This window comes from Muntiacus reevesi, chromosome 3 (assembly GCF_963930625.1).
Source record: "Muntiacus reevesi chromosome 3, mMunRee1.1, whole genome shotgun sequence".
NCBI lineage: Eukaryota > Metazoa > Chordata > Mammalia > Artiodactyla > Cervidae > Muntiacus > Muntiacus reevesi.
The window spans coordinates 166,830,615-166,853,688 of NC_089251.1; the positions used below are offsets into that span (position 1 = coordinate 166,830,615).

At 40.9% G+C, this 23,074-nt stretch overlaps 1 pseudogene; it reads right to left on the reverse strand.

The window, feature by feature from the left end:
• LOC136164151 (H/ACA ribonucleoprotein complex subunit 1-like) overlaps positions 1-22,196 on the reverse strand; it is a 66,546-nt pseudogene extending 44,350 nt beyond the window's left edge.
• Between the last annotated feature and the right edge of the window lie 878 nt (positions 22,197-23,074).

Consider the following 23,074-nt stretch of genomic DNA (forward strand, 5'->3'; position numbering starts at 1 on the left):
TATCCCTATTTAGTCCAGAATGAAAGTTCTGGCTTGAAAATATCCCTGAGCAGATGAAAAGGAAAAATATAAAAACCATAGAAGTCCAGGACTGCTGTCCTGATGGCTGATGGGCAAGTGATTGGATGTTGTTGTTTCTAGCAGGAATGATAACTTGAACTCAAGTTATTTCCCCCTTTTTCCTATGACTTCTTATGAGTGAAGGCTTATATTGTCAAGGCAGCTACTGTGTCAAGAATCCTAGTCTATGACAATGGGTTTCTGGGAGAGTTAAGTGTCCCTGGTAGGGTGTCGATATACCCTAGGTTGCCTAGGACAGTTGGGTTTGTGCTGATGGCCCAGCGTGATTATTCACAGCACCCCCTCTGGATCTGGGTGACAAATTACTTGATCACACCACCTCTCCTGGATGCTGAGCACACAACCTGGGCTTTAAGTATTCTCACCCACCCGGTGACATCAACCCGATACCAATGCATGACATCGGGGTGGACCCAGAAGTCTTGATGACAGTCATTTTGTCAGTCTGTGCTCTGCCTTTTCATACATATTCCCAAACTAATTGTCTCACTAAATTCGCTAAGTGCGTTTTCTGGCTGCAACATTTCTATTTGGGAAAGATGCCAGAATTGTCAGCCAGTAAAGACTTCAGCCCTTTCTTGGCCAATTTGCCAAAAAAACATCAGAGGGAGTTATTGATCCTTTCCCTTGTACTCATTCAGCTAATTTTTTTCTTCAGTTTCCTTTCTTTTCTTCTTCTTAAGCTGACATCCAATAAAAGCTATTTCTTTCAGGTGCCAGCTCCGTGTCAGCACCGGCACCATTCACAATATGAGCTGCTGGTTCCCCTTTGCTCTACAAAACCCTTTTTCTTGTTTCTATTGACAACTCAGGTATCTGTCAAGCTTGCTTCTCTCCTGTATTTATTCCTCCTCTTCCTTGGGTGACTGTGAGCCTTAACTGATATATTCCAGTCCACATGGATTACACTTGGATACTATTGCAAGTTACACTTTTTTTTAAAAATTACACAGTATACAAGTTATCGGGGCAGTCTTATTTTATACTTAATTTGTAAAAGAAAGTCTAGAAGATTAGTCAGGGACATTTAAATAGCTAATTAGTTTCTCAACAGGAGTAAGTTTGGGATTTGGCTTTCAGAAATAGGAACTATTCTTTCAAAATCCCTGACACTGGCTCGAGCTACGCGCCCCCTTGTGAGAGCTCTTCACCTCCGGCCTTTTCTTAGCTGGAGGCCCAGTCTCCTGCAGTCCTATTAGGTAAGATAAAAGAAGGAGGCCTTGGGAATTGCAGCAGAATTACCAGAGAGATGAGCCAAGTGGTTATGGGGATAATAAATATTTAAGGTATCTGGGAAGCTGCGAAGAACGGATACTGACAGCTGTTAGCAGATGCTGGTGAGCACCATGCAAACAGAGTTAGGCTGGACAAATCTGCCGCCTATTTGCTGAATTATCCCAAGGACAGCTCACCCGTCCACTTGAGCCTGCTGTGCAGAGCTGCCCTGATGACTCTCGAATTCATGGTCACATGGACGCTCCACAGTGAGCACAAAACTGTGGACCGAAGGTGACCAGATGTCAGCAGAGCTCTCACTCCATTATGGGTCAGCAGGAGAAGAGCTGCGACCAGCATCACATTTCCTACATCGACAGTGGAGGATGCTGCTTGTCAAACAACCTCGTCCAAATGCCTCATTCCTTTTGATGCTTCCTGATGCTGCTTTGTAGAATTTCAACTCCATGGGAGCTCCAACTAGCAATCTTTTCTTTTTCTTGTCATTTTTTTCCTTCTTCCTGCCCACTCCTCTTTCTGGTGGCCCTGAGGAGTAGGACTCCTGAGGTTACAAAAGTCAATTTGGGTGAGAATTACTTGGAGCTGCAAAAGCAGTGTTGATATGGTGATATATAAGTAATTTACAAATTGATATATGCATTCTAAAAATATGCCTGTGAAATTTTTGTAATTCTAAAATGGGAATGGAACCAAAATGTTTAGTCAGACATGATAATTATAGCTAACATTTATTGAATGCTTACAATGGGCCAGCTACTGTTCTAATTGCTTTACATTTATTAGCTAATGTAGTTCTCACAATAGTCCAATGAGACCACTATTATCACTATTTTACAAAGCAAGGAACAAGCACCAAGAGGGTGGAACATACGGAAAGTCACAGCTGATGGATGATGGAATCAGTGCTCTTAAGGGCAGACTGTGCTGCCAAACAGTTTCAAACTGCCCCTTCACATTCAGAGCTTTGCAAGGATAGTTCTCATCAGACATGAAGAACAATATTTGAATTTCTTGCCTCAGAAGTGTTAGTAGACGGGAAATAACATTGTAGAATAGATTATCGTATCATATTCTGCTAATGCTCAGTCGTATCCAACTCTTTGTGACCCTTTGAACTGTAGCCCACCAGGCTTTTATGTCCATGGGATTTTTAAGGTAAGAATACTAGAGTGTGTTGCCATGTCCTTCTTCAGGGGATCTTTCTGACCCAGGGATAGATCCTGAGTCTACTGTGTTTCCTGCATTGCAGGTCTATTCTTTATCTGCTGAGCTGTTGGGGAAGTCCAGAAAAGATTATGGCTGGATATTAATTGCCTTGCTTATGTGTGCATTAGTTTCCTAGAGCTAGTCAGCTTAAAACAACTAATCAGCTTAAAATAACAGAAATATATTCTTTCACAGACCTTGGAGACTAGAAGACTAAAGTCAAGGTGTGGGAAGAGCCCTGCTCCCTCTGAAGACTCTAGGGAAGAATCCATCCTTGCCTCCTCCAGCCTCCAGTGGCCACCAGCAATCCTTGGCTCTCCTCGGCTTATAGATGCAAACCTCCTGTGTCTGCCTCCGTCATCACATGGTGTTCTCCCTGTCTGTATGTTTGTGTCCAAATTTTCTTTGTATGAGGACACTAGTCATTGAGTTAGGGTCACCCTTATCTAGTATGACTTCACCCTAACTTGGTTACATAAGCAAAGACTCTATTTCCAGATAGTCATGTTCACAGGGGCCAGAGATTAGGACTTGATCATATCTTTTGGGGGGATGCAATTCCACTCACAGCAATATGTTTCAGAAAATTTATTTTATTGAAACATGCTTGATTTACAATGTTGTGTTGGTTTCTGCCGTATAGCAAAGTGATTCCATCATACATACACACACACACACACACATATATATATATATATATATATACATTCTTTTTGTATTATTTTCCATATGGTTTATTGCAGGATATTGAATATAATTCCTTGTGCTACATAGCAAGACCTTGTTGTTTATCTATTCTATATATAATAGCTTGCATCTACTAACCCCCAAATCCCAGTTCATTGCCCGCTGCCTCCAACCTTGGCAAGTACAAGTCTGTTCTCTGTGTCCGTGAGTCTGTTTCTGTTTCATAGATAAGTTCATTTGTGTCATATTTTAGATTCCACATATCTGTGATAACATATGGTATTTGTATTTTTCTTTCTGACTTACTTCACTTAGTATGAGAGTCTTTAGATCCATCCATGTGGCTGCCAATGGCATTATTTCATTCTTTTTTAATGGATGAGTAATATTTCGTTGTGGGTATAAAGATACACACACACACATACCACATCTTCTTTATTCGTTCATCTGTCAATGAACTTCTATGTTGTTTCCATATTTTGGCTATGATAAATAGTGCTACAATGAACATTGCGGTATGCAACTCATAACAATATTCATATCTGCTTCAGTTCAGTTCAGTTTATTTCAGTCGCTCAGTCGTGTCTGACTCTTTGCGACCCCATGAATCACAGCACGCCAGGCCTCCCTGTCCATCACCAACTCCTGGAGTTTACCCAAACCCATGTCCATCGACTCAGTGATGCCATCCTGCCATCTCATCCTCTGTTGTCCCGTCTCCTCCTGCCCTCAACCTATTCCAGCATCAGGGTCTTTTCAAATAAGTCAGCTCTTCACATTAGGTGGCCAAAGTATTGGAGTTTCAGTTTCAACATCAGTCCTTCCAATGAACACCCAGGACTGATCTCCTTTAGGATGGACTGGTTGGATCTCCTTGCAGTTCAAGGGACTCTCAAGAGTCTTCTCCAACACCACAGTTCAAAAGCATCAATTCTTTGGTGCTCAGTTTTCTTTATAGTCCAACTCTCACATCCATACATGACTACTGGAACAAAACCATAGCCTTGACTAGACGGTCTTTGTTGGCAAAATAATATCTCTGCTTTTTAATATGCTGTCCAGGTTGGTCATCTTTCCTTCCAAGGAGCAAGCATCTTTTAATTTCATGGCTGAAATCACCGTCTGCAGTGATTTTGGAGCCCCAAAAAATAAAGTCAGCTAATGTTTCCTCTATTTCCCCGTCTATTTGCCATGAAGTGATGGGACCGAATGCCATGATCTTAGTTTTCTGAATGTTGAGCATTAAGCCAACTTTTTCACTCTCCTCTTTCACTTTCATCAAGAGGCTCTTTAGTTCCTCTTCACTTTCTGCCGTAAGGGTGGTGTCATCTGCATATTTGAGGTTATTGATATTTCTCCCGGCAATCTTGATTCTAGATTGTGCTTCCTCCAGCCCAGTGTTTCTCGTGATGTACTCAGCATATAAGTAAAATAAGCAGAGTGACAATATACAATCTTGATGTACTCCTTTTCCTATTTGGAACCAGTCTGTTGTTCCATGTCCAGTTTTAACTGTTGCTTCCTGACCTGCATACAGATTTCTCAAGAGGCAGATCAGGTGGTCTGGTATTCCCATCTCTTTCAGAATTCTCCACAGTTTATTGTGATCCACACAGTCGAAGGCTTTGGCATAGTCAATAGAGCAGAGATAGATGTTCTTTTGGAACTCTCTTGCTTTTCAATGATCCAAAGGATATTGGCAATTTGGTCTCTGGTTCCTCTACCTTTTCTAAAACCAGCTTGAACATCTGGAAGTTCACGGTTCACATATTGCTGAAGCCTGGCTTAGAGAATTTTGAGCATTACTAGCTTGTGAGATGAGTGCAGTTGTGTGGTAGTCTGAGCATTCTTTGGCATTGCCTTTCTTTGGGATGGAATGAAAACTGACCTTTTCCAGGCCTGTGGTCACTGCTGAGATTTCCAAATTTGCTGGCATTTTGAGTGAAGCACTTTCACAGCATCATCTTTTAGGATTTGAAATAGCTCAACTGGAATTCCATCACCTCCACTAGCTTTGTTCATAGTGATGCTTTCTAAGGCCCACTTGACTTTACATGCCATGATGTCTGGCTCTAGGTGATCACACTGTTGTGATTATCTGGGTCATGAAGATCTTTTTTGTATAGTTTTCTGTGTATTCTTGCCACCTCTTCTTAATTTCTTCTGCTCTGTTAGGTCCATACTGTATCTGTCCTTTATTGTGCCGATCTTTGCATGAAATGTTCCCTTGTTATCTCTAATTTTCTTGAAGAGATCTCTAGTCTTTCCCATTCTGTTGTTTTCCTCTATTTCTTTGCATTGATCGCTGAGGAAGGCTTTCTTATCTCTCCTTGCTGTTCTTTGGAACTCTGCATTCAAATGGAAATATCTTCCCTTTTCTCCTTTGCCTTTCGCTTCTCTTCTTCTCACAGCTATTTGTAAGGCCTCCTCAGGCAGCCATTTTGCTTTTTTGCCTTTCTTCTTCTCGGGGATGATCTTGATCGTTGTCTCCTGTACAATGTCATGAAACTCCGTCCATAGTTCGTCAGGCACTCTGTCTGTCAGGTCTAATCTAATGCCCTTAAATCTATTCCTCACTTCCACTGTATAATCATAAGGGATTTGATTTAGGTCATACCTGAATGGTCTAGTGGTTTTCCCCACTTTCTTCAATTTAAGTCTGAATTTGGCAAGAAGGAGTTAATGATTTGAGCCACAGTCAGCTCCCAGTCTTGTTTTTGCTGACTGTATAGCGCTTCTCCGTCTTTGGCTGCAAAGAATATAATCAATCTGATTTCAGTGTTGACCATCTGGTGATGTTCATGTGTAGAGTCTTCTCTTGTGTTGTTGGAAGAAGGTGTTTGCTATCATATCTGCTTAGCCCTTATTATTTCCTAAGTTCTAATTTGGGAATAAGTCAGTAAAGATATTTTCCCCATACAATTTCTTTTTCCTTTAACACATGCACCTAATTCTTTTATTTCCTCCTTCAAACAGCATCTACATTACCTATAGATACTTTTCCCATAAAAACAAGCAGATAATACCCCACTTGAAGCACCTAGGATCACGTTGAAGCAGTTTTCCTGACAGACTTTTAATAGCACTTCTATTTTGTCTTAGCTGCTTTTCGTTTCTCATCCATAGTAAGTATAACTGTAGCTTAGTAGTCATCTTACAGTAGTCATTATGCCACAGGGACTTCTCCATTCTATAACAAAAACTTTGGTTATGACTTAATCTACCTCAAAATTTCAACAACTAAAAAATACATAATTTAACCACTTTTGTATTTAACAGGTTGTTTCCATTTTTTCCTTTGCTTTAATACTGCAATGAATATTTGTGCATATATCTTTTTTGTTGCTTTTGATTTTTTTTGGAAGGGAAATTTCTAAAAGAATATGTTATTTGGTATATCTTGATGACTTATTGTTTGATTCAGATTGGTATTGGGATAGCAGAATCCTTCCAATATTGTTATTATTGAGCTTATCATTTAAAATTTTGTTTTAAATCATCTTTAGTTATTTTAATTCAAAGTTGAAAAACAGGACTGCTTATCTTTCTTTCACAGTTGTTAAAAACCCTTGAGAAGGAAGTAAGATTGAATTAGTTGCATAACCCAGTATTTAAAGTTTCCTGAGTTGATATGGTTGCAATAAGTTTTGTTCATAATGTTCACATTTTCAAATTTCATAGTTAAAATTAGGTAAGAAATTAAAATACATATGCTGTTTTATTAGCATAATTATGAGTTTGTGAGAGAAAAGACCCAGGACGTGTAACTTCTTATTTTAATTGAATAGCATTGTTGAAGTGTCTGCTAAGCTTGGTGATATTTTCCCCCTAATTTGCCGTGGTAAACACATGTCCTAAATACTCACTACAAACTTTTTGAATAGAAGATGATTCACCCCTTAATGAATTCATAAGTATCTGCTTAAGTTAGCTGTAGTAAATAAAATTGCCACCATATCATTCACTTTCCTAAGATGACTGCTGCTAAATTAATTTGCAGGTTTATCAAATTTCATTATGATTTAAAAATGTATAGTGATCCACATTGATTATGAATTTCCCTTTACATGGGATTTCTGACATGTGAACATTTAAGATAGTGTGTATAATTAAAGTTCAGGGCTTCCCTGATAGCTCAGTTGGTAAAGAATCCATCTGCAATGCAGGACACCCTGGTTTGATTCCTGGGTTGGGGAGATCTGCTGGAGAAGGGATAGGCTACCCACTCCAGTATCCTTGGGCTTCCCTTGTGGCTCAGCTGGTAAAGAATCTGCCTGCAATGCAAGAGATGGGTTTGATCCCTAGGTTGGGAAGATCCCCTGGAGAAGGGAAAGTCTACCCACTCCAGTATTCTGGTCTGGAGAATTCCATGGACTGTATAGATCATGGGGTCACAAAGAGTCGGACCTGACTGAACAACTTTCACTTATGGTTCAAAAAGTATATATCCTCAGTGATAGATGTTTTAAATCATGTCTACTTTATGTCAGTTATTTATTGTGATTGAATCCAAGAGTAGTCTGCTGAGGACTGACTGGCAAAATGGGATTTTATTTAACCATTATACTTTATTTCAAATTAATTATGTTTTTCCAATTCTGCTATTTTTTACTGAAAGCATGGAGTTAGCCCCAAACTCAGAGTCAGTCTGGATACTCAATCTTATGTTTATTTAATGCCAGTCTCCTTGTTGGCTTCTACCCACAGACGCAGAGTTGCCTTAGGTTTAGGAGACCTGGCCACTGCCAAATAAGACAATAACATCAATCTCTATGTACTGAACTCAATATATAGTAGGTCTTGATTCTGGTGCTCTTCTAATCCCAGAACCACACCACAGAACCAAGCAATCACACTTCCTTCTTATATATATATATATATATATATATATATATATATATATATGTGTGTGTGTGTGTGTGTGTGTGTGTGTGTGTGTGTGTATATACATGTGTGTGTTTGTGTATATTTAAATTTCCATCTTATCTCTCATGTTCTAGTCTTGTTTTGCAATTCTAAAGTGGGTGGATAATCAAATGTTTGTAATAGAAAAGTAAAAAGAATGCTATTATAACTAACTTTAACTCCAAAAGGGAGAATCATCATTTATTCTTAGGCCAGATACCTTTTTGTTTAAGTGAAATATCTTGGCTGAACACATGCTGCCACATTTGAATGCTCAAGAGACTGAATTGGGAAGAAACAGTGACCCCAAGAGAGAGCAGAACTCCTTTGCCTGAAAAATGAACTTGACTTTGTGCAGATGGGTGAGGCAGAAAAGAGGGGATGGGAAGGAGAAAGGGTGAGAATGGGAGGGGCCATCTGGAAATCTGAGGAGATGCTTAATTTCTCTTAATGGTCATGACCAGAAGAAATTAGAAAGACAAGGAAGGTCTAACATTTAATTTGAACTTGTTACTTTAGTGTGTTCCTATTTCCATCTCTCCATGTCTTTGGGGAATCCAGAGAAAGAGCCCGTGTTCCCTACTGGGGTTGACATGAGCGCAGTGAATGGAAACTAGGCAGGAAAGATATTCTACTTCTTGAGAAATAATGCCCTTGGTTTTATGGACCAATCACTCCCTCCCTTGAACTGTGTTTATTACAGAGTTCTTCCATTAGCTGAGAAGGCCTCTATTTGAGTCGACACTATTCCCAGATAGTTTTGTCTGATCCCAGATGGTTCACCTGAGGGTAGCATGGCTTGGCCTCAGCTTGTCCAGCACCAAGCCAGGTCCAGGAGGCTGCAGGGCATTGCGCATCACGCAGCTGACATTCAGGTCCACACTGACTGCAGTCTGCCACATGGGGCTGTGGAACCTTCCAGGGCCTGTGATTCCAGTGTCTACCTGCTTACTCTTGAGCTGTTCCTGGCCACGTGGAACCTGCTGGTCATCAAGATCCCAGTTTAGACAAACTGGTCCTTGGACTCTGTTCTCTCACTTCTCTGGTATTTCTTCTTTATGCTTTTTCTGGTTTAAACTCTATGTTTTGGATCTACCTCCATATTTGTCTGTAGAAAAACAGATGCCCACTCATGTTCCCTGATAAATAGTTCGCCTTTGCCCACAGCTAAAGGATAGCCCCTAAATTTTCAGTCTTGGCCTTCCGTAGAAGGACTGTCAGAGGCTTCTCCCTAATTATTACACAAAGTAGGACTCAAACCAGATAAGGACTCAGGCCTGTGTCTAGCAACATCCCTAGACACAGCCCTCCTGACTAAGCTACCACTCAGCATTGGTTCAACTGGCTCCATCACCTCATTTTCCCCTAGTGCCTTGCAAATAAAATGCACTCAAAGTACATTTCTGAATAAATGGATGAATGTTTTATTCTGATGGGAAAACAAAGGGAAGAAGAGAAATGGCAAAGGCATTCTAGTTGAAAAGGAATGCTATTAAGGCTAAATGTATTCATTTGTCTTTTTACCTAATAGGCAATAAAAGATTGCCCCGTTCGAAGAGAAACTCAAGGCTGGATGAGATGCCAAAGGGACTTTTGTACAAAGTTTCCTGATATCCGTAAGCTTGTCATAGTTCCCCCTGGAGCATCTTTTTTAAAGTTCAGAGGCATCAATTATAGATGCAGGAGGAAAAACACAAAAAAGGGAAACAAAAACATAAAGTTATATTCAGCAGAAATTAAGTAGGAATAGAAATTCATTACAGAGATACCTGCCTTTACAACAGGTTTGAATTTTTATAGAACACACTCTAAATTATCCATTAGTGTTTGGGAGAGAGGCTTGAGATGTGGAAACAAGCAAGCAAAGAGCCATGATTTAGGCTTTGGTCCATTATCTATAAGTTATTTTATCTTAAACAATCACCAGCCCGTTGAAGCCTCATCAGGGCATTGGAAATAAAAATCATTGCTCTACTTGCTTCCAGAAATAATATTAATTATCAAGATGAAGATAATAGTAACTGGTTCAGTTCAGTGGCTCAGTTGTGTCTGACTCTTTGTAACCCCATGGACTACAGCATGCCAGGCTTCCTGTCCATCACCAACTCCCAGAGCTTGTTCAAACTCATGTCCATCGAGTTGGTGATGCCATCCAACCATCTCATCCTCTGTCGTCCCCTTCTCCTCTTGCCTTCAATCTTTCCCAGCATCAGGGTCTTTTCCAATAATTTAGTTCTTTGCATAAGGTAGCCAAAATATTGGAGCTTCAGCTTTAGCATCAGTCCTTCCAATGAATTTTCAGGACTGATTTCCTTTAGGATTGACTGGTTTGATCTCTTTGCAGTCCAAGAGACTCTCAAGAGTCTTCTCCAACACCACAGTTCAAAAGCATCAATTCTTTGGCACTCAGTTTTCTTTATGGTCCAACTCTCACATCCATACATGACTAATGGAAAAACCATAGGTTTGACTAGAGCGATCTTTGCCAGCAAAGTAGTGTCTCTGCTTTTTAATATGCTGCCTAGGTTGGTCATAGCTTTTCTTTCTAGGAGCAAGCATATTTTAATTTCATGGCTGCAGTCAGTCATCACCTGCAGTGATTTTGGAGCCCAAGAAAATAAAGTCTGTCGCTGTTTCCATTGTTTCCCCATTTATTTGCCATGAAGTGATGGGACCAGATGCCGTGATCTTAGATTTTGGAATGTTGAGTTTTAAGCCAACTTTTTCACTCTCCTCTTTCACTTTCATCAAGAGGCTCTTTAGTTCTTCTTTGCTTTCTGCCAGAAGGGTGGTGTCTTCTGCATATCTGAGGTTATTGATATTTCTTCCAGCAATCTTGATTCCAGCTTGTGCTTCATCCAGTCTGACATTTCATATGATATACTCTGCATAGAAGTTAAATAAGCAAGGTGACAATATACAGCCTTGATCTCAATTTGGAACCAGTCTGTTGTTACATGTCTGGTTCTTGACCTGCTTCTTGACCTGCATACAGGTTTCTCAGGAGGAAGGTCAGATGGCCTGGTATTCCCATCTCTTTCAGAATTTTCCACACTTTGTTGTGATCCAAACACTCAAAAGCTTTGGTGTAGTCAATAAAGCAGAAGTAAGTGCTTTTTGGAACTCTCTTGCTTTTTTGATGATCCAACGGATGTTGGCAATTTGATTTCTGGTTCCTTTACTGTTTCTAAATCCAGCTTGAACATCTGGAAGTTCATGGTTCACATACTGTTGAAGCCTGGCTTGGAGAATTTTGAGCACTACTTTGCTAGCATGTGAGATGAGTGCAATTGTGTGGTAGTTTGAGCATTCTTTGGGATTGCCTTTCTTTGGGATTGGAATGAAAACTGACCTTTTCCAGTCCTGTGGCCACTGCTGAGTTTTCCAAATTTGCTGGCATATTGAGTGAAACACCTTACTAGCATCATCTTTTAGGATTTGAAATAGTTCAGCTGGAATTCCATCACCTCCACTAGCTTTGTTCATAGTGATGCTTCCTAAGACCCAATTGACTTTGTATTCCAGAATGTCTGGCTCTAGGGGAGTGATCACACCATCGTGGTTATCTGGGTCAAGATCTTTTCCATGTAGTTCTTCTGTGTCTTCTTGCCACTTCTTCTTAATATCTTCTGCTTATGTTAGGTCCATACTCTTTCTGTCCTTTACTGTGCCCATCTTTATGTGAAATGTTCCCTTGGTATCTCTAACTTTCTTGAAGAGATCTCTAGTCTTTCCCATTCTATTGTTTTCCTCTATTTCTTTACACTGATATTTGAGGAAGGCTTTCTTATGCCTCCTTGCTATTCTTTGGAATCTGCCTTCAGTTGGGCTTATTGTTCCTTTTGTCCTTTGTCTTTTGCATCTCTTCTTTTCTCAGCTGTTTGTAAGGCCTCTTCAGACAACCATTTTGCCTTTTTGCATTTCTTTTTCTTGGGGATGATCTTAATCACTGCCTCCTGTACAATATCATGAACCTCTATCATAGTCCTTCAGGCACTCTGCCTATCAGATCTAATCCCTTGAATCTATTTCTCACTTCCACTATATAATTGTAAGGGTTTTGATTTAGGTCATACCTGAATGGTCTAGTGGTTTTCCCTACTTTCTTCAATTTCAGTCTGAATTTGGCAATAAGGAGTTCATGATCTGAGCCACAGTCAACTCCCAGTCTTGTTTTTGCTGACTCTATAGAACTTCTCCATCGTTTGCTACAAAGAATATGATCAGTTTGGTTTTGTTACTGACCATCTGATGATGTTCATGTGTAGAGCAGTCTCTTGTGTTGTTGGAAGAAGGTGTTTGCTATGATCAGTGAGTTCTCTTGGCAAAACTCTGTTAGCCTTTGCCCTGCTTCATTTTGTACTCCAAGACCAAACTTGCCTGTTACTCCAGGTATCTTTTGACTTCCTACTTTTGCATTCCCGTCCCCTGTGATGAAAAGGACATCTTTTTTTGGTGTTAATTCTAGGATGTCTTGTAGGTCTTCATAGAACTGTTCAATTTCAGCTTCTTTGGCATTAGTGGTTGGGCATAGACTTGGGTTACTGTGATATTGAATGGTTTGTTTTGGAAATGAACAGAGATCATTCTGTCATTTTTGAGATTGCACCCAAGTACTGCATTTCAGACTCTTTTGTTGACTATGATGGCTACTCCATTTCTTCTAAGGGATTCTTACCCACAGGAGTAGATATAATGGTCATCTGAATTAAATTTTCCCATTCCAGTCCACTTTAGTTCACTGATTCCTAACATGTTGATGTTCACTCTTGCCATCCCCTGTTTGACCACTTCTAATTTACCTTGATTCCTAGACCTAACATTCCAGATTCCTATGCAATATTGTTGTTACAGCATTGCATTTCACTTCCATAACCAGTCACACATCCACATCCACTATTATTAATAACTGGCTATTCATAGTAAATAACTTCTTATTAATAGTAACCTGTCAATAATTATACTCCTTTAATATAGTTGTTTTGGGTTAAGATTGAGTGAGGTGTGGTCCTTACCCAAACTTGGGCTAGGGATTTGAGATTTCTACTGGGAAGGGAAGTTGTAGGATGAGAATGTTAGGTCTTGGGCAGAAAATAGGATTTAAAGAACCATAGCCAGTCTCATGTCTATGAAAATCTTTGTTGTTTCTACTTGAATAAAACAATAAAGAGAGCACACTGGGCTTCCCTGGTGGTCAATGGTTAAAAAAAAAAAACATCTGCCTGCCAATAAGAGACACAGGTATTTGATCCCTGATCCAGGAAGATCCCACATGGGGCATAGCTATTAGACCCATGCTCTAGAGCCCAGGAGCCACAACTCCTGAGACCTTGCAGTGCAGCTACTGAAGCCTGAGGGCCCCAGAGCCCATGTTCTGCAGCAAGAGAGGCCCCCACACCACAGCTGGGGGGTGGCCCCACTCCCCGCAACTAGAGAAGAGCCTCTGCAGCAGCGAAGACCCAACACAGCCAAAAATAAATAAATAAATAAATAAAATTGTCTAAAAAAGACAGCCCACTAAGAAAAGGCAATCTAAGTGCCATTTTACATTTATAGCAGATGGATGACTCTGGGTCCTAAACTTTCTAAACCTCAGTGTCCTCATAAATAAAATGACAAAAATACCGACTCATACATTTGTACATCTCCTTTCAGCCACTTCTTTTCTGCTAGACACTTTCCAGGATTTTTCAAGGAGATTATTTTGTTTTGCTTTATTTTTTCTTTCAAAGATGTATATATTAAGATGCGCTGTTTTTTTTTTTTTTTTCTATACAATCTTTTTACAAGAGACTCAATGCCTCTTGGATATTCTTGGGATATTTTCCCAGTCCTGCCCCCCCCCCCGCCCCGCCCCCTGGGCTCTCCCAACCTCTAAAATTCCCCCCAAATGCAAGGTAGCTGAATGCTTTAGCTGGGAAAATCTTTAGTTCCATACACATCTTAAGTTTTTTTTTTTTCCTCATAGCTATCATTAAAGTGTGCTTCTAAGCATGAGTTGACTTTTCCTATTTTTCTTTTCTGCCACTTTCATCCCCCCACCTCCTCGCAACTCAGCCACTCCACAGCTGAAGGCTGAGATGCAATCTTTTTCAGTTGGAATGAAATGTTAAAATGTTGAAGATGCCTCAAAGCCATGTTGAAATAAATTGGTATACACTAGAACTTCGTGTAAGAGAATCTCTCATTTTTAGGAGGTTTGTTATATTGGCTTAACTGCAGGTGCTTCCTTTCATGGGGTAAGGAAACTTGATCCAGACTGGGAGTCTAGTGGCCTGAGGGGCAAATTGCAAATCTGGTCATTGGAGAAAGTCATAGCATCTGACGACTGCCAGCTACACCAAACTCAACACCCCAGGAGGAAAAGAAGCTGCCTCCTCTCCTCCTCCTAGCCCTCCACATTCCTGTTCTCCTCTCTTCTAAACCTATGTGAAAGGAAATCAGATCCACTTTCTTAAAGGAATTCTCTCTCTTCCGAGTTCACTTTAAACCTATATATGTAATCTTTCAGACTATTATCACCATGACAATTTGATATGGACTTGGCAAAATTAGTGACAAACATTATTTCACACTTTTGATTCCAAGGTAGTAGTCAATGTTCAGTGTCAAGACAGTTTTACCCATATTTTGAAGGTTAGGAGAAAACATTCACTCAAGTGGAATGTCTCTGCAGCACTGTGATTTCCTTCTTCTTCTTTTTTTTTTTTTTTATAGTTAACTACTCTTTAAGTTCACACCTGAAGGACAGGTGAGGGTAAGTAGGGTTTCTTATTTCAGTTCTATCAAATGTTGAGCACTAATTACATCATCAGTTCAGTTCAGTTCAGTTCAGTCACTCAGTCGTGTACGACTCTTTGTAACCCCGTGAACTGCAGCATGTCAGGCCTCCCTGCCCATCACCAACTCCCGGAATTCACCTAAACCTATGTCCATTGAGTCGGGGATGCCATCCAACCATCTCATCCTCTGTTGTCCCCTTCTCCTCCTGCCCTCAATCTTTCCCACCATCAGGGTCTTTTCAAATAAGTCAGCTCTTTGCATCAGGTGGCAGAAATATTGGAGTTTCAGCTTCAACATCAGTCCTACCAATGAACACCTAGGACTGATCTCCTTTAGGATGGACTGGTTGGATCTCCTTGCAGTCCAAGGGACTCTCAAGTGTCTTCTCCAACACCACAGTTCAAAAGCATCAGTTTAAAAAAAAATTAAAAAAAAAACATTAATTATTCTGCACTCAGCTTTCTTTATAGTCCAACTCTCACATCCAAATTAGATGATCAGATCTCTAGATTTATAGCACAAATGCACAACCACACATGCGCATATGAATAATTACAGCAAACATTTTTCTTTTCAAAGTGATCAAATTTTAAGTTAAAAAAAGAAGTCAGCATCTAACAAATAATTAAATTATTAAATCAGAGTTGATTATTCACATTTATGAATGCTTTTACTTTTTGGCTTTAAAGAAGTGCTCAAATCAGGAAGCTTTCAAGTTTCTACCATGCAGTAGAAGTTAGTCATGTATAATACAATGATCTAATATTAGACAGCAATGGATCTTATATAAGAAGTGAAACAAGTTAGAATTGAAACGATTTCATGTGAATGTGAGGGGGTTGGAAATATTTTTAAAAGAATGTTTCTCATTGTTGCATGGATAGTGAGAGTAACTGCCAAAATGTGGGCAAAATGAGAGAATTATACAATGGGAGGAAAGAAATCAAAACATGTAACATAATTTTGAATCTATTGTTATCAGACCTTTTTTAAAAAATTAATAATAAAATCGAGCAGGTGGAGTGATTCAGTTGATGACTCAGGAAGACCCATAGGAAACTTCAAACCGTTTAGCAAAACACTCTTCCTTAGCATAAATTTCAGTTTCTTTAAATGGTCTTCCAACAGAAAACTTTATCTGTAAGGAGATCTGTCCACTGGGGTTAGCATCAAGCCCCCTAGCCCCATCTGACTCCAAACCTTTATGACAATGATAGACTCCTGGGACAGATTGTTGTTCACACACTGTCTTTCAAACTCAGGAAAGCAAATGTTTTTAGGGCATAGCCTAGCAGTCCCCTGGGGAGAAGGAGATGTGGGGGATTTAACCTAGGAAATGGCCTCTATTTTGTATCTTTTTGTTTTCTTTTATTAAAATTTTTTTTCAAATTTAGTTGATTTACAATGTTGCATTAATTCCTGCTATCAGCAAAGTGATTCTGTTGTACATATACACATATATATGCATTCTTTATCATATTTTTCCATTATAGTTTATCACAGGATATTGAATGTATTTCCCTGTACTGTACAGTAGGACCTTGTTGTTTATCTACTTTGTATCTTAAATCAAGAAGGAGATCACTCTTGGTTTAGGCCTTTACTCTCACCTGTGCCCTGAAATGGTTTTCTAACGTGTCTCCTGCTCAGTTCTCTCCCCTGTGTTCCCAATATTATGCAACAAGAATTTTTTTTCTAGACTGTCATGGTGATCATGATGAAAACTCCTCAGTAGCCAGTCCACGGCCACCCCAGGTTCTGGCGACAGGGATCTCCTTCCAGCTGCTTTCAGGCTCTGTCCAGCCTTGAGCTCCGGGGACACACTGTGGCCCCATCAGAGATACCCTCGCTTCATCTATCATTTCTTCTTCGTCCTTTCAAGCATTACCTTGAGGTCTTCTCTGATCTCGTAACTGACATGCCGTCCATTGCGCCTTCCTCTCTGTTCTCACGGTGTTTTCTATGCACCTCGTTTAGCACTTTATGGGGTTCTACAATCTATCACATGGCTCCTCCACTTCTGGATTGTGCGTTCCTGGCCCCTATGGACCAATCTTTCTGTTTTGGTGACCTTAACATCCCCTGGGCCCCTGCTAGGTTTCAGATGAAGCCATGCGAAGGGTTTAGTGTAGATTCCGCTGGCTGATGCAGAACCTCAGCTTTCCTGATGGAATCTCTTCTTGACGTTCTTGGCCTCCGGAAATGCCTCCTGTGGGTGGATGTCACCCACCAGGCCTCCCTGCTTGCACTTTTGTGGAATCCGTACAATAGGGACTAGGGCTGTGTAGGAGCCCTATCCAGGTTCCAACTCCTCAAGGCCTCAAATGTCTTCTCATGCCACCCCTACTGGCCCCAGAAGGTCCTGTGTTCTGTGTAGCGATGGGGGCAATGTTTTCTTCATCTCAAGGGTCAACCTTGGTCTGTGGGGCCAGAGCCAGACTCAGAACCACATACTTGATTCTCTCTATTGTTTTTTCTGCAAATCAACTCCTGTGCAGACGCTCCGGAGGAGCCATTTACCAACTGCTTTATCAAATTCACCCAAGATGTGCATCCAATTTCCATCTCAGTGGGGAGCCCCCAGTGCATTTTTATTTCCCTCATCACTTTGACAATGGCTGGTATTTAGGGGCTTTTCTAGGCATTTCTGGGGCTCTCTAAAGAAGGCTTTCATGTTCCTCAAAGCCTGCCTATTGACACTGGCCAGTTGGCCTGGGATTCAGTACCCAATGCTTCCATTTTTCTTTGTGCTGATCGTAATCCATACCCTTGGAGCTGAATTCTCAGGCTGAACCTTACTTCTGGCTAAACCTTACTACTTTAGCCTTAGCTAAAGGCTGGGGAGTAACCTATAGAAAATAATACAAAGCAAGAAAGAAAACTCTTAAAACCAGACACTGGAAACAGCTGCCTCATGAGGGCCTCTCAGACCTGCTTTGATGAACTCTCTGAGAACCTCAGAAAATAAAATATTTTATTCTAAATGAAAACCACATATATCAACTGTGCCTTTTTGTACATTATTAAAATTTAGATCTTCATTGACATCTCAGCTCCCTCTTCTAGGAAAAGATGTTTACTTCGTTTTGACATATTTGAAGGGAATCCCTAAAATAATCCCACAGAAACACAGTGATAATTTGCTTCCATATCCCAATCTCCTTTCAGAAGATACACTTTCAGTTTCCAAGCTGTCAAAACCTCCTGGGAGACCCTCACTCACAGTACGGGTGGCACAACCCATGACGAATCAGTCAAGGTGCCCCTCTGTTATGATAGGGATGTGTCTAGGATGGAATGTTATGTTTTAGAAATGCTGATCTGGAAAAGCGTTAGAGACCTCACATATATTACCACCATCATATGGACAGAGGAGCATGGCAGGCTACAGTCCTTGGGGTCGCAAAGAGTCCATGGGGTTACAGAGTCCATGACAGGCTACAGTCCATGGGGTTCAGACATGCCTGGGGTGACTTAGCACAGTAAAATAATAGATCATATTAGTAATGATATTATTTTTATTCACCACTAGACTTTTAAATGGAAATTTGTCAGTATTTTGCCACAATCCTTTTTCTGAAAAATGTTCATGCCAGATGTATTTCAGAGTCCAGAATTATTCCAATTTTATAATTTCTGTAACATTTCCAGTGAGGTAAGCAGTGCCCCTAGTCAGACACCACCATTGCAGATGAGGGATTTTGTGGTCAATGGCATAAAAGCAGCAGTGTCCAAGGCAGGTTTTGGAAAACATTCTGAAGAGACAGCTGACACTCATCCTTGCTCTCTGCATCTTCATCCTTGTCTCTATTTGGCTGCCTAGAAGATGCATGCTGCCATCTTGGATTCTGAGGATGAGGAATGAGGAGTGTGAGCTGAAAGGATCATCAAGCTTCATTTGCATAAGGAAGAAAGCAATTTTTATCTTTTAAGCCACCATTATGTGTGTATGTATGTATTTTCTGTCACATATAACCAAAGTGAAAGAGAAAGTCGCTCAGTCATGTCTGACTCTTTGAGACTCCATAGACTATACAAATAGATGGGGAAACAGTGGAAACAGTGGCTGATCTTATTTTTCTGGGCTCCAAAATCACTGCAGATGATGATTGCAGCCATGAAATTAGAAGACGCTTACTCCTTGGAAGGAAAGTTTTGACCAACCTAGACAGCATATTAAAAAGCAGAGACATTACTTTGCCAACAAAGGTCCATCTAGTCAAGGCTATGGTTTTTCCAGTACCCATGTATGGATGTGAGAGTTGGACTATAAAGAAACCTGAACACTGAAGAATTCTGAACTGTGGCATTGGAGAAGACTCTTAAAGACCCTTGGATTGAAGGGATATCCAACCAATCCATCCTAAAGGGAATCAGTCCTGGGTGTTCATTGGAAGGACTAATGTTGAAGCTGAGACTCCAGTACTTTGGCCACCTGATGCAAAGAGCTGACTCATTTGAAAAGACCCTGATGGTGGGAAAGATTGAGGGCAGGAGGAGAAGGGGTCGACAGAGGATGAGATGGTTGGATGGTATCACCAACTCAATTGACATGAGTTTGGGTGAACTCCGGGAGTTTGTGATGAACAGGGAGGCCTGGTGTGCTGTGGTTCATGGGGTCGCAAAGAGTTGGACACGACTGAGTTACTGAACTGAACTGAGACTGTACAGTCCATGGAATTCTCCAGGCCAGAATACTGGAGTTGGTAGTCTTTCCCTTCTCCAGGGGATCTTCCCAACCCAGGGATCAAACCCAGGTCTCCCACATTGCAGGCAGATTCTTTACCAGCTGAGCCACAAGGGAAGCCTAAGAATACTAGAGTGGGTAGCCTAACCTTTCTCCAGAGAATCTTCCCCAGGAATCGATCCGGTGTTTCCTGCATTTCAGGCAGATTCTTTACCAACTGAACTATCAGGGAAGCCCACACACAACCTAACCTAACCCTAAATAATTCAGATCTAATAGAGAACGTAAGTTCTAGATTTGTAATTCCTTACTGGACTGCCACATCTCAATTTGTGTATAGAGAAAGCCACATATCAGTGTATTATATTTAGAATGCATAGTGCAGATAATTAGATTTTATCCATGAAAACAAGAAGACACCACAATAGAATCCAGAGTAGAGTAGGTCCTTTATAGGCTTGAGGTGGGCTCTCTTTATTTTCCTCATTTATTTTTGGAATGACAGTTGTTTTTATTTTTTTAAACAAAACAAAACATGTTATACAAAATTAAGTCATCATAGTACCAGAAACTATTCCCTCATCCTAATGGTAACTTTAACAAGTAGTTTATTTTATCTCCACGTTTCTAATTCTCACTGCATTGGTGATTAAACAGTGACCAAAAGACACATTCAGCTCAGAGCAGTCAAGGAGAGGTACCTACTTGACCACATTTACTATGGAGAAGGTTAAGAGCAATCCTAGAACAAAATTTCTTCTTATTCATTTAGGGCTTGATTCTTCCTGTGCATGGACGTCACAACTATTATGTGTATCTAAATTCCGGTTGCCCATAGCAGAATGGTTGACCACTCTCAACAGCTCATTCCAGACTCCTTTAGAACTTTTTTGAGAGGTCATGGTTGGCAGAGTCTGGAACAGAAGGGCTCCAAACAACTCTGAGTCAGGAGCTGCCAGTGTTGGCATTTGGCTGCTCTTATTAATGGATTTTATTGCTATTAGTATTTTTAACAAAATATTTTCTCTCCTAAAAAGGCCCAACTTATCCTTCAGTCTTATTTTATAATTAATGCATATGCTTTTCCAAGATAGCTCCTTTGACTAAGGGCTCAGATGGTTAGCATGCAGCACTCATGATATATATACTGTCTGTGCATAATGAAGCTTTTTCCTTGTTACCACAAGCTCTCTTGTGCATGCATTGGTTTGTTTTGCCTGAATGCCTGGGGCAGAGGTCTGCAAACTCTGCCCTCGGAACTGGTAGGATTCCACAGAGATCTCTCATGTGCTGCCAAGGAATATAAGATGGTTCCTGATCCCACTACCTACTTTTCTCATAACAGATCAAATTTTGTCTACTTTATGTACTTTACGTATCAGACTACCATGTACACTTCTGTTTGAATGAAAGGGTTCTGCTGCTGGAAGATAAAATAAATTGAAAAGTACTGGCAGGGGGAAAATCCATCACTGCTATTGAAAAACAGCCTCTGATGTATATTCCATTAAGTGTGGATAAACATGACTGGTAATAAAGCATTTGAAGTACAACAGATTAATTTAATCAGTTTTGATATGTCATGGGTCGATCGAAACAAAGAAAATAGGTTATTACTTTCTGTTCTTAGCAGGAAAGCCGTTTTCCAATACTTTCCTTGTGAGTTAGGGATGCTGGGAAATCTAAGGGGTTTCAGGGCAGAGAGATTTAGGAGACACTCGTGTCCTGAGCTGCTGCAGTGACCTAAAGAAGACTGAATCTATTTCCACGATGCTTACCGCAGGGTAAGACATAGACACGGAGGGTGAATTGGATGGATCAAACTCTAATTTAAATTAGGAAAGTGTAAGTAGAATCATTCTTTCCTTTCTGAAGGACACGAGACGACTGAACCTCAGCATGACTATCTTGACCACATCCATTTATCTGGATTTTATTAAGGCCTTTGGAGAAGCCCCTCAAGCACCATCAGGTTCCCCTTCTCAACACAGTCTGACCATCTTTTTCTCCTTCCTCGTTGAGGCAGTTCTTCCCTTAGCATTCTCTGCCAGTCTCCTTAGTGTGTCCCACCCCTTTGCTCTCAGCTGCTGCCCTTGTGTGTCTGAGATGAAGCCTCTAAGAGGGATCCCCCTCTGTTCTTATTTCCATCCTGCCTAGCACTCAGGGAGCCTGATTGCCCTGGTTTGCCTGGAATGGAGGTGCTTACTGAGACTTGGCACTTTCAATGCTGAAATGAGGAAGGTCCCAGGCAAACCAGGGAGTTGGTTATCTCACCAGCATCCATACTCATCTTCTTATCTTTGGCAACTGACTACCTTTAAGACTCTGTCTTTGGCTCAAGAAAGCTCACCAAGAACCTGCTTGAGAGGTTCTTTGTTGTAAATCCCTGAATTCTTGCTCTCACCATTGAACTGTCCAGATTCTTCAGCTCATACCTGGTTCTACTCAAATGACGTCTCACTGCTGGCAGGTCCCATTTGTCTGTCTTGCTTCTGCTGAGACCTGCTAGATCAGAAAAATTCCTCTGTCCCTGCATTCTGGTCAGTACTTCTGTGGCTGCAGCTCCTGGTGATGATGCCTGGCTTGGCAAATCCTGGCTCTCCACCTCCATTTTGATGCCTCTGGGTGTTGACAGGTGTATCATCTGTCAGTGGCCATTGAATGCATTTATATCAGGAGTGAATTGAAATTAATAATAACCTTTATGTTCAAATTCAAATAAGTCTCTCTACTCTTAGCAAGAACTAAAGTCTATAAGATTCTGGAGCCCCCGGTAAATCATCAAAAGGGGATGTGATGTTCAGAAAAGTTTAGGCTGTTTTGGTTAACCTTGAAGTGAAGTCGCTCAGTCATGTCCGACTCTGCGACCCCATGGACTGTAGCCTACCAGGCTTCTCCATCCATGGGATTCTCCAGGCAAGAATACTGGAGTGGGTTGCCATTTCCTTCTCCAGGGGACCTTCCTGACTCAGGAATCGAACCCAGGTCTCCTGTACTGCAGGCAGACGCTTTAACCTCTGAGCCACCATGGAAGCCATGGTTAACCTTAGTAACTGAAAAGTGGGCTTCCCAGGTGACATTAGTGGTAAAGAACCCTGCCAGTGAAGGAGACTCAAGAGACATGAGTTTGATCCCTGGGTCAGGAAGAGCCCCTGGAGGAGGAAATGGCAACCTACTCCAGTATTCTTGCCTGGAGAATCCCATGGACAGAGGAACCTGGGGGGTTACAGTCTATGGGGCTGCAAAGACTCAGATACAGCTGAGCACACAGCACACACACAATCTAAAAGCTATCGCCTGATCAGGTAATGGGAATGGTGGCAGTTTTCCAAAGATAAGTCCTCTGAGCTTTGCATAATGAGTCAAGTCTCAGTTTTGGTTGACGCGGCATTGGGGACTGAGGAACCCTCCGGGTGATTAGTGACAAGGCTCTTACTTAGAGAGGACACAGATGAGGAATAACACGCTCTCACTGTCTCTCAAAAAGAA